General features: G+C 31.1%; 1 protein-coding gene across 4 annotated transcripts in view; it reads right to left on the bottom strand.

Moving 5' to 3' along the window:
* LOC135953632 (G-protein coupled receptor Mth2-like) overlaps window positions 1-13,177 on the bottom strand; it is a 47,786-nt gene that overhangs the window by 16,879 nt on the left and 17,730 nt on the right. The gene's annotated exons all lie outside the window — the stretch shown is intronic.

The following is a 13,177-nucleotide window of genomic DNA, read 5'->3' as shown; positions in this document are numbered from 1 at the left end:
AAGGTTAACATGGACAGTTAGCCAGTCAGACGGACTGATGGACGGACGGACATCGATCGGTATACTTTAATTTGAGTATAATACACTCCACACTATGGTGTTGTAGGGTGTAATAATTTATGGATATATATAATAATAAATTAGAGCATTTTAACAATATAGAGTCTCGATAAATATTTTATGAATTAATTGTTGAATGAAATACTTTAAATTCCAAAGCATTTTTAAATTCGTATAAGTTTATGTTCTTCTATATTGTTTATTATTAAGCTACGTATACACGGTTGTCATATTTCTGACCATGTTCCTGACAATCTGACAACCGTGTGTACGTAGCTTTAGTTGGAAAATCATTCAATTGTATTGCAGATACTTTTCATTCCGTTTGTAATTTCCACACTATAATTTTCCGACCCTATAAAGTATATATATTCTGGATCCTTATAAATAGCGGAGTCGATTAAGTCATGTCCGTCAGTCTGTCTGTACGTCTGTTTGTAGAAATCAATTTTCTGAAGACCCCAGATATCTTCGGAATCCAAATCTTCAATAATTCTGTCAGACATGCTTTCGAGAAGTTTCCAAATTGGCAAAATTGGTCTACAAATGGCTGAGATATGAGGAAAAAACCAGGACAACCTCGATGTTTTACCTATTTTTGACCTATATCTGGATTACTAAGTTATTAATGGGTCAAAATCCGAAAAAAATTTTTAAATTTTGAAATTTTTAATCCGATTTTTTTTCACAAAAAAAAAATTGGAAAAACAAAAAATTTAGATTTCATAATCTTCTGATATGGGTATGTAACCCAAAATCAATTTGAAAATTAATTTAGAAAATCATTTCTAATAAAATTGTCAATGTAACCAACTAGGAATAAAATTATAAAGTATTTAATTGAGATAGTTTTTTTCCATATTTTTGTTTATATAACATTTTTTTGGGAAATTTTAACTTCAAAATAAATTTATTCGACAATTCGATTAATCGATATTATTAATCGAATAATTTTTTATTCTAAAGAATCTCCTTGTTGGCCACTATCAATATCTCTTATAGCTTAGGAGATATTCGCATTTTCCAATTAAATTTTCAGAATTTGTATCCACCCTACTCCAATATTTCCCGATTTTCTTCATTTTTATTTTATTGGACTAACAACAAATGTTTATGTTAAACATAAAAAGAATTGTTGAAAAATCATGGCAGACTTCAAAGTTATACGCATTTTAATTTAATGAAGTAAGAGAGCTAAAGAAGTGGCCACTTAAAATCCGGACGGATTAAAACGAGCATAACTTTTTAATGAAACAACGTATGGTTTATGTGTCTTTATTTCGAATACATTTTCTGGCCTTTCTTTTTATGCCTCCTATTAATAGCTGCACAACTTTACTTCCCACTTCTACCGTTATTCCAGCATATTTATTCCACTTTGTTCTCATCAAAATCTGGTTATTTACTGTACCTGCACTTTTTTTCAATTTATGTTTAACAATTACCCAATATATCTTGATTGGACGAAGATTTGGGCAATTTGTTTAATTGATGTGTATTGCTATAATATCAATATTATTGTCATTATACCACATCATAGTTGTCATTGAGTAATGACAACTTGTCATTGAGTAATGACAACTTGTCATTGAGTGATGACAACTTGACTAAAACTTTGTATCAGATGTGTGATGTTTTATAAATGACAACAATCGCTTTTCCAAACTATCTTTTTATATATAATTCTGAAAATTCTTTAAAAACATTTCTGAAAATCTTGACTCTTCTAACAGCAGCTGCGATTGCCTTCCAAATTAATATTTTTGTTCAATTTTACGTATTCATATTTAAAGACCACACAATCTCGAGCTGCCGAGATGTAAAATTTCTGACCTGATATCTGCCAAAAATCAGATTTTGGGTTTCTTTTAACACGACAAACTCGGATTTTCTAGATATTTGTGCACAATTTTATCACTAGCTTCTTTTTCCATTGTGTCTACACTTTTTAAAACTAAACATAATGACTTGCAATTCATTGTAGAAAAGCGGTAGATTTGTTGCTAAAAACATATGTAAATCTTTTTTCATTTTGATAACTGGGAGCTTTGTTATGATTACTACAGTGCGTACGGATTTTAAGAGGCCACTTCTTTATATTCGGCTGTGCCGAATCTTATATACCCTTCACCAAATTATACTTCAAAATACAAATTTTAAATATTTTTAGGTAAACAAAAGTTATTTTCTTTTCCATAGTTGTTTTTTTTCATTTTTTTTTTTCACTTGTTATTTTAAAATTTTAAAAAAAATTGTTTGGTTTTTTTAATTTTTTTTGGCGAAAAAAAAATTCGGTTTAGAAAATATTTTTTCCGATTTTGACCCATTGTAGGTCCAACTTGCTATGGTCTTATATACGTTGTTGCAAAGGTATTTGAAATGTCTATCATTAGATATCCATATTGTCTATATTAATGACTTAATAATCCAGATATACATAGGTCAAAAATCGAGGTTTTTTCCTCATATCTCAGTAATTTTTGGACCCATTTTGCTGGATCCCGAAGATATCTGGGGTCTTCAGAAAATTGATTTCAACAGACAGACATGGCTTAATCCGCATGACTCCGCTATCTATAAGGATCCAGAATATATATACTTTATAGGGTCGGAAAATTATATTGTGGAAATTACAAACGAAATGACAAACTTATATATACACTTCTCACGAAGGTGAAGGGTATAAAAATTAAAAATGGCGATTTTTCGTTAGTTATTTGGAAAAAAGTACTTTTATTCTATTTAAGTTATCTAAAAAATGTCTAAGATGTATAAGGAATTTATACTTCCTGAAAAGCTAACTTTACATAAAATATTTTAAATAAAAAAAAAATTGGAAAATTTTTGATACCGAGCGGACCAGATCCATCTAAAAAATGCCTATTTTTTATGTAAAATTCAAATTTAGGGCAAAAATTCTCAAATCTCATAGTCGATATCAAAATAATAGATGGCCAAATATGTTCTTAATTATTTTGTGAAGGGTTCTGATAACCTCGCCCCTCAAAAAAACTAAAAAATCGCATGTTTGCGATTTTTCAACACTTTTTTTAAAAATTATGTTTTAAAACTTTAACCTGCTGTAAAAAAAACTCAGACCAGCTGGACTATAAATTTATTCTAAAAAAATTATCTACTCAATAAGTCCTTTCAGAATTATAGGGTCGCTTTTTTGTTCCAAAAATGCTGTTGGACAGTGTAATTAATATCGTAATGAAATTGAAATCTAAATCTTTCTACCAACTTTTGTAAGTATCGGTCCATAAGTGTCCCAAACCCTCATATATCAGAAAAATATGTTATTGTCATATATTGATGCTGGGTATAAAAGAAAAAACAATTTCGCTTTTTTTTAATGTTAAGAAAAAATGTAAGAAATATGTCTCTAATAAAACTAAAATTATTTTTTTTAAGAATCCTCATGATTCAGAGATTATTTTAACAGCTTTAAACAATGTTCGAAAAATATTCGAAACAACCCAGCAAATAAACTAATATAACAAGTTAAATAAAAACTTTTAAAAATAGGGAATATTTTGTTCGAGCTTTAAAGGGTTAAATTCTAAAAAAAGTAATATTTTCAATACCTAATACATCAAAGTAGTACATCTCCAGGTCACATTGTACCACATTTAAAATATTGCTATATTATTCCTGCTTGTTAACAATAATTGTATGTTCACGTTCATAAATCTTAGTACATATGGATGGTGTTGCAAATATACTCTTCACTTTAGAGTAGATACATTTGTATCTTTTTACTCATGCCATGCATTTATACATATTCAACACTATTTGCTGGGTATTTTTTTGTGAATTCCAAAAGTTCAGAGTGCTCTTCAGCATTTTAGTTGCTTCTTTTCCCAAAGAAATTCTCATTTATTTTTACTTTTACAAAAAGCAACAGTCGCTTTTTAATACGGGGTACTTGTTTGTATGTGATGTGATGGCATCAACATATTTTTCGTGTGTTTTCTACCAAAAATACTCTTGAAGATATCCGTGACGTTAACTTGGCCAGAAAGTGCATTAAACTGTATTTCATTACAGAAAATAACAAAAGAAAAATAAAAAAAAATGATGGCACAATAAAAGAAACAACAAGTAAATTTAACAAAAACAAGTAAGAGTACTATATTCGGCCGTGCCGAATCTTAAATACCCTCCACCTAAATATGATGGTATACGCAGTTTACGCAGAAGATATTTTATTTCAAATGTACAAAAAATTGTATCTAATTCAGCAATTTATAACTGAAATTCCTATTAGAACGTTTGACACAGTTAATTATTGTCTTTTAATTGAGAAATTGTCGTCTAAATTTAATTGTTCTAAATCTTCGTGTAAATTATTATTTTCTTACATAGGTAACCGTAAACAGTTTGTTGGAACTGGGTTAAACGATCTACAATATCTGAGTGTCAAAGTGGCGCACAGTGGTATGAGGAAAAAAAGAGGGAAATAAATCTGTAACTTCTAAACCCTTAATCCGATTTTAATGAAATTTCACATGCGCAAAGGGGAAGTGTTGTCGAGTTTAAGTCTGGACCTCAACATTTTTCCCTTTTAACCTCAAGTGAAGAAACAGAGTATAAACAAGTAAGAGTACTATATTCGGCCGTGCCGAATCTTAAATACCCTCCACCTAAATATGATGGTATACGCAGTTTACGCAGAAGATATTTTATTTCAAATGTACAAAAAATTGTATCTAATTCAGCAATTTATAACTGAAATTCCTATTAGAACGTTTGACACAGTTAATTATTGTCTTTTAATTGAGAAATTGTCGTCTAAATTTAATTGTTCTAAATCTTCGTGTAAATTATTATTTTCTTACATAGGTAACCGTAAACAGTTTGTTGGAACTGGGTTAAACGATCTACAATATCTGAGTGTCAAAGTGGCGCACAGTGGTATGAGGAAAAAAAGAGGGAAATAAATCTGTAACTTCTAAACCCTTAATCCGATTTTAATGAAATTTCACATGCGCAAAGGGGAAGTGTTGTCGAGTTTAAGTCTGGACCTCAACATTTTTCCCTTTTAACCTCAAGTGAAGAAACAGAGTATAAAAAAGGGTATACAAATATATTTAGACAAATTTCAAAATATTTGGTTGTGGGACTTATGTGTTAGCTATGACCTATTATCGTTTGATTGTTATAAAATATTTTAACGTGATTTTTATGTATTTATATGAGAGCTGGTGCCAATTATGGGCCAATATTCACAAAATTCAGTATTATGATTTTTGAATACAAATTACTGATCTGTGTACTATTTTGGTTTAATATATGGATGCTATGACCTATTATGGTCCTAAGTATTTAAGGGCTATTTTTGTAGAATTTCATATAAACAACGCTATTAACAAGAATGGATCTTATGTGGAAGCTATGCCGAATTATGCACCAATATTTAAAAAATCTTGTAGTACGATTATTGGATACAAATTACTCATCGGTGTAAAATTTTGGTTGAGTGTAGATTTTTATGGATATTTGTGCAGGGTACTGTGTTTTCCTGAAGTAGTTCTTATATGGAGGTTATGACCAATTATGGGCCTATCATCATAAAATTTTATACATCGATTTTTGTATATATTGAATAAATTTGTTTTGAATTTCAACCTGATAACTATATTTGTAAGAAATTTATGAGGATATTAGTGATTTTCGGGAGTGGACCTTATATGGGAGCTATGGTTAAATATGAACCGATATTCACAAAATCCAGAAGTATGATTACTGGATTCAAATTACTGGATCTGTGCGTAATTTCATTTTGATATCGATATGTTTTTAATACTTTTTAAGGTTAATATCTTTTTTCGGAAATGGGCCTTATAGGGGAGCTATGACCAATTATCGGCCAATCTGCATAAAATTTGGTACAGTGATATCTATATATATGAGTATAAATTTTGTCGAATTTTAGCATGATAAATTTATAAGAGATTTATGAGTACTTAACTGATTTTTGGAAGTGGACCTTATATGGGAGCTATGGTCAAATATGGACCGATATTCACAAAATCCAGTAGTATGATTTCTAAATATAAACTATGGATGTGTGTGAAATTTTGTTTTGATATTGATATTTTTTAGATATTTATGTAGGTTATTGTGTTTTTCGGAAGTGGTCCTTATATGGGAGCTATAACCAATTATCGGCCGATTTTCATAGAATTAGGTACAGCGATTTTGGTATATATGGGGATTATTCATGTTGAATTTCAACTTGATAGCGATATTTATAAGACATTTATGCTTATTTAAGAGATTTTCGGAAGTGTACTTTATATGGGGGCTATGGTCAAATATGGGCCGATCCACGAAAAATTTTGTAATATAATTTCTTTTACCACGAAACTTATGTTCGCTGAATTTCATGTGGATATTCATATTCTGTAGGCATTTATAGACCATATAACCATATTTCGGGAAGAAATTTGTATGGGGGCTAGGAGAAATCTTGGACCGATTCTTATAATTTTAACCAGAGTTACTCCTTTTATCATAAAAGTAACGAGTGCAAAATTTTATGATATTACCTGCAATATATTTACAAAAAATGTCCAAAAATATATGAAAATTATCAATTTTTTTTTGAGGTTGTCCCACATTTTCATTCATAACTTTGGTTCCACTGTACCGATTTTGCTGATTTTCAATACCAAACTGCTTAGGAGAATAATAAACATTTTTCTTGCAAGTTTGACCATTTTGTTTGCCTATTTTGGACGTGAGCGTGTTTTACACAGACAGACAGACAGACAGACGGACAGACAGACGGACATGGCTAAATCGACTTAAAATTTCATAAGGATCAATAATATATATACTTTGTTGGGTCGCAGATGAATATTTCTCAATGTTACACACGGAATGACAAACTTATATATACCCTCATTCACCACTTATGGTGGTGGAGGGTATAAAAAGGGTATACAAATATATTTAGACAAATTTCAAAATATTTGGTTGTGGGACTTATGTGTTAGCTATGACCTATTATCGTTTGATTGTTATAAAATATTTTAACGTGATTTTTATGTATTTATATGAGAGCTGGTGCCAATTATGGGCCAATATTCACAAAATTCAGTATTATGATTTTTGAATACAAATTACTGATCTGTGTACTATTTTGGTTTAATATATGGATGCTATGACCTATTATGGTCCTAAGTATTTAAGGGCTATTTTTGTAGAATTTCATATAAACAACGCTATTAACAAGAATGGATCTTATGTGGAAGCTATGCCGAATTATGCACCAATATTTAAAAAATCTTGTAGTACGATTATTGGATACAAATTACTCATCGGTGTAAAATTTTGGTTGAGTGTAGATTTTTATGGATATTTGTGCAGGGTACTGTGTTTTCCTGAAGTAGTTCTTATATGGAGGTTATGACCAATTATGGGCCTATCATCATAAAATTTTATACATCGATTTTTGTATATATTGAATAAATTTGTTTTGAATTTCAACCTGATAACTATATTTGTAAGAAATTTATGAGGATATTAGTGATTTTCGGGAGTGGACCTTATATGGGAGCTATGGTTAAATATGAACCGATATTCACAAAATCCAGAAGTATGATTACTGGATTCAAATTACTGGATCTGTGCGTAATTTCATTTTGATATCGATATGTTTTTAATACTTTTTAAGGTTAATATCTTTTTTCGGAAATGGGCCTTATAGGGGAGCTATGACCAATTATCGGCCAATCTGCATAAAATTTGGTACAGTGATATCTATATATATGAGTATAAATTTTGTCGAATTTTAGCATGATAAATTTATAAGAGATTTATGAGTACTTAACTGATTTTTGGAAGTGGACCTTATATGGGAGCTATGGTCAAATATGGACCGATATTCACAAAATCCAGTAGTATGATTTCTAAATATAAACTATGGATGTGTGTGAAATTTTGTTTTGATATTGATATTTTTTAGATATTTATGTAGGTTATTGTGTTTTTCGGAAGTGGTCCTTATATGGGAGCTATAACCAATTATCGGCCGATTTTCATAGAATTAGGTACAGCGATTTTGGTATATATGGGGATTATTCATGTTGAATTTCAACTTGATAGCGATATTTATAAGACATTTATGCTTATTTAAGAGATTTTCGGAAGTGTACTTTATATGGGGGCTATGGTCAAATATGGGCCGATCCACGAAAAATTTTGTAATATAATTTCTTTTACCACGAAACTTATGTTCGCTGAATTTCATGTGGATATTCATATTCTGTAGGCATTTATAGACCATATAACCATATTTCGGGAAGAAATTTGTATGGGGGCTAGGAGAAATCTTGGACCGATTCTTATAATTTTAACCAGAGTTACTCCTTTTATCATAAAAGTAACGAGTGCAAAATTTTATGATATTACCTGCAATATATTTACAAAAAATGTCCAAAAATATATGAAAATTATCAATTTTTTTTTGAGGTTGTCCCACATTTTCATTCATAACTTTGGTTCCACTGTACCGATTTTGCTGATTTTCAATACCAAACTGCTTAGGAGAATAATAAACATTTTTCTTGCAAGTTTGACCATTTTGTTTGCCTATTTTGGACGTGAGCGTGTTTTACACAGACAGACAGACAGACAGACGGACAGACAGACGGACATGGCTAAATCGACTTAAAATTTCATAAGGATCAATAATATATATACTTTGTTGGGTCGCAGATGAATATTTCTCAATGTTACACACGGAATGACAAACTTATATATACCCTCATTCACCACTTATGGTGGTGGAGGGTATAAAAAGAAGAAGAAAAAAAACATTTAAGAAATAAAACTAAAGAAACGACTGAGTTGAGTTGTATCTGGCTGCACTCGCCTGCATGTTAGTGTGACAGCCACACAGTGCAAAATAAATGAACTTTTATATCTGAAACGGTTAAAGTGCGAACACAGCTTGTGCTTCTGGTTGGCGTGTGCTAATTGATAAGTGACCAAAATAAAATCAAAATAAAACAGGAAGGAAACACTTATTGTTTCTGACAACTGAACAATTCAGTTGAAATGAGTACTCGCACAAAACGTATTTAAATGTTTTGCCAAATTAGCACGAATATGCATAAACATTTAAAATAGTTGTACTAAAGTGTGAAATTATACATAAAAAATATTCATATATTTATAAACAATACAATACAGCTAGAGAATATTAATTTGAAGGCACAGTGGGGTGATATACAAACAAAAACATGTGGTTGCAAAATGTAAATTAAACAAAATTTGATTATTTTGGGTGGAATTTATTCACTAGACCAAAACAAATGTAAATAAATAATAACAAAATGAAATGGAATTAAACATTTAGTTCAAAGTCAAACAATTAATAAATTTTATAAAAATTGCAATTGTATGGCAAAATTGTACCCTAATTTGAGGTTGCCGAATAATATCCAACAAAAACTTTCATTACTAAAAAAGTAGGGACCGTAAATAACGGTTATCCAGAAAATTTGTAATCAAAAAATCTCTGTTAGAGTCAACGGAGACCTATGTATACTGTTTTATACCAAAGATTCGTCTTGAGGTGCACTTTCAGAATCTGTGTTGATATTAAAAAATTATCTTAACACCACAGTTAACAGTTATTTTCCAACGTAAAACAAGTAAGAAAGTATGGTCGGTCAAGCCCGACCATATAATACCCTACACTAAGTAAAAGAGCAACAAAATTTTTCTTTTAAAATTTCAATAATTTATATTTTTGAGTGATTTTCGGAAGTGGGGTTATATGGGGGCTATGACCAATTATGGACCGATCACCATGAAATTAGGTCGTGTGATTTATGTCTATATTAAAGTTAACTATGTTGAATTTTGTGTGTTTACCAACATTTTTAAGCGATTTATGCACGTTAAAGTGATTTTCGGAAGCGGGTCTATATGGGAGCTATGTCTAATTATGGACCGATCGTAACAAAATTTGGTGACATGAATTTTGCGTATATAAAACTTATTTGGAGCGGAATTTGTGGAGATACATATATAAATTAAACATTTATGACCGATAAAGTCCAATTTCGGGAGGACATTCGTATGGGGGCTAGGTGAAATAGTGGACCGATTTCAGCCAGTTTCAATAGGCTTGGTCCTTGAGCCGAAAAAATAATATGTACCAAATTTGATCGAAATATCTTCAAAATTGCGACCTGTACTCTGCGCACAAGGTTTACATGGACAGCCAGTCAGCCAGCCAACCAGACGGACGAACGGACGGACATCGCTTAGTCGACTCAGAAAGTGATTCTAAGTCGATCGGTATACTTTAAGGTGGGTGTTAGACTAATATTTTTGGGCGTTACAAACATCTGCACAAACGCATAATACCCTCCCCACTATGGTGGTGTAGGGTATAAATAAAAGTTCACATGAAACACTTAAATAGTCGTCATAAAATATAACTCATTTGAGGACTATTATTTTTTCCGTCGGAAAAAAAACACATTTGAGGACTTTTATTTTTTCCGTCATAAAATAAAAGTCATTTGAGGAGTTTTATTTTTGCCGTCAGAAAATAAAACTATTTTCCTTTATTTTCTACTTTTTTTCAGTATCTTTCTTTATTGAGTCTATCTGATATAATTTATGTTTTTAAGAAAAAACAAGTAAGAAAGTATGGTCGGTCAAGCCCGACCATATAATACCCTACACCAAGTAAATGAGTAAAAATATTTTTCTTTTAAAATATCAATAATTTATATTTTTGAGTGATTTTTCTAAGGGGCCTTATATGGGAGCTATGATCAATTATGGACCGATCACCATAAAATTAGGTCGTGTGATTTATGTCTATATGAAAGTTATTTATGTTGAATTTTGTGTCTATACCAACATTTTTAAGTGATTTATTCACGTTAAAGTGATTTTCGGAAGCGGGTCTATATGGGAGCTATGACTAATTATGGACCGATCGTAACAAAATTTGGTGACATGAATTTTGTATATATAAAACTTATTTGGAGCGAAACTTGTGGAGATACATAGATAAATTAAACATTTATGACTGATAAAGTCCAATTTCGAGGGGACATTTGTATGGGGGCTAGGTGAAATAATGGACCGATTTCAGCCAGTTTCAATAGTCTTGGTCCTTGGGCTGAAAAAGTAATATGTACCAAATTTGATCGAAATATATTCAAAATTGCGACCTGTACTCTGCGCACAAGGTTTACATGGACAGCCAGCCAACCAGACGGACGGACGGACGGACATCGTTTAATCGACTCATAAAGTGATTCTAAGTCGATCGGTATACTTTAAGGTGGGTGTTAGACTAATATTTTTGGGCGTTACAAACATCTGCACAAACGCATAATACCCTCCCCACTATGGTGGTGTAGGGTATAAAAACAACAACAATTTGATAATAGGAATCAAACAATAACAATTTAAAATCCCACTTGATTTTATTTTAATCAAAAATTATTCAATTTCAATGCGACAAGCTTTAGGTGTCAATTTACATAAAATGACTTTTATTTTATGACGGGAAAAATAAAAGTCCTCAAATGAGTTTTTTTTCTGACGGAAAAATAAAAGTCCTCAAATGAGTTTTTTTATGACGGCTATTTAAAACTGCTTTTTAAGAGTTTTGTGCGAACTTTTATTTTACGTTGAAAAATAACTGTTTTAGATCTATTTTTATTTTTAAAGCGACAAAATAACTGTTATAAAATAACTTTTTTGGTATCACTTATCACTTATAACCCTGAAAAAAAGTAAATTCAAAGCGGCTGTTTTTGACGAAGCGCATTCAGGACGTCCAATTTTTGGCTACTTTTTCGATCATTGATGGCCATATGTCTCGAATAATATGAACAATGTTGTTGCTGGTTTATCAGAATAAATCAGTGACTTCATGTGACCCCACAGGAAATAATCGAGAGGTGTCGCTCGAAATTGGAGGCCAATTAATAGGTCCATTTCTCGAAATCAAGTTATCGCCAAATTTTAATTTCAATCGATCGATGGTTTCGGTCGCCGTATGGCATGTATCGCCTTTCTATTGAAACCACTATCTCCCGGATCAATCTCATCCATATTTTTAAACAAAAAAAACACTGATCATGTTGCAGTAACGATCACCATTGATCGCTCCTGCTTAATTTTTGAAATAAGGTCGATGATGCCGCTAGAGTGTAAACAGTGCATTTTTCAATGTAATGGAGTCTGTAGCGTCTGTTGTGGATTGGGCTCACTTCATATGAGGCAATTTTGTTTATTATTGTTCGACTTATGACTTGCTCAGATAAACGATTATGTGCGCCATAAAAATCACGAAGTCGACTATAAGTTACGTAAATCGATTAATGATTTTCAAAGTAAAATTGGATAATAACACTGTCCAACAAATTGAGACTTTTTGATAGGAACAGAATAGCATGCCTATAATGCTGAAAGATCATGTTGAGCAGATAATTTTTGTAGAGAATAAGTAAATGTCTGAGTGAATTCCTAATATCACAGTTATATTATGGAATTTTATGGGTATAATTTTTGTGCTCCTCTTTTCTCGTTCTTGCTCCTCCCTTTAGGAGCCACTGAAATTTTCCGGCAAAAATTTTCGTAGAACAATTTCAGTGGGGGTCACCAAAGACCCAAAAGTTGTAAATAAAGCTCTTTACGCTTAATTAGCAAAATTACACAAATTAACTTTGACAAATTTCCAAAATATTATGTTTCTGTCCCATTGTGCAGTACACGATATTGACATAATCGAAATATTCTGGAAATAAATCTGCCTCAGAAAGAAAATCTGCCTCAGAAGCTAAAAAAAAGTTGTCGAATAATTTTTTTTAGGGTAACTATGACCCAATAAACTTAGAACAGGCGTCAGAAACTAATTTTCAAATTAAGTTTAGGAACCAGGTGCAAAAAGGTGAAGAGTGCCTCAGGGCATTGTTGCAAAGTTAGGCGTAGAAAACAATAATTATGATACAAATTTATTGAAAAAATAATAAAAAAGAACTCATAAAAAATATTTCGAATGGATCGGGAGATTGAAAGTTAGTAAAACATTAATTTAAAAAAAAATGACACAAAATGTCACGTGCTA

Source organism: Calliphora vicina, chromosome 3 (assembly GCF_958450345.1).
Source record: "Calliphora vicina chromosome 3, idCalVici1.1, whole genome shotgun sequence".
NCBI lineage: Eukaryota > Metazoa > Arthropoda > Insecta > Diptera > Calliphoridae > Calliphora > Calliphora vicina.
The sequence above is the reverse complement of the archived record's forward strand: the minus strand, read 5'-3'. Positions and strand labels throughout refer to the sequence as shown.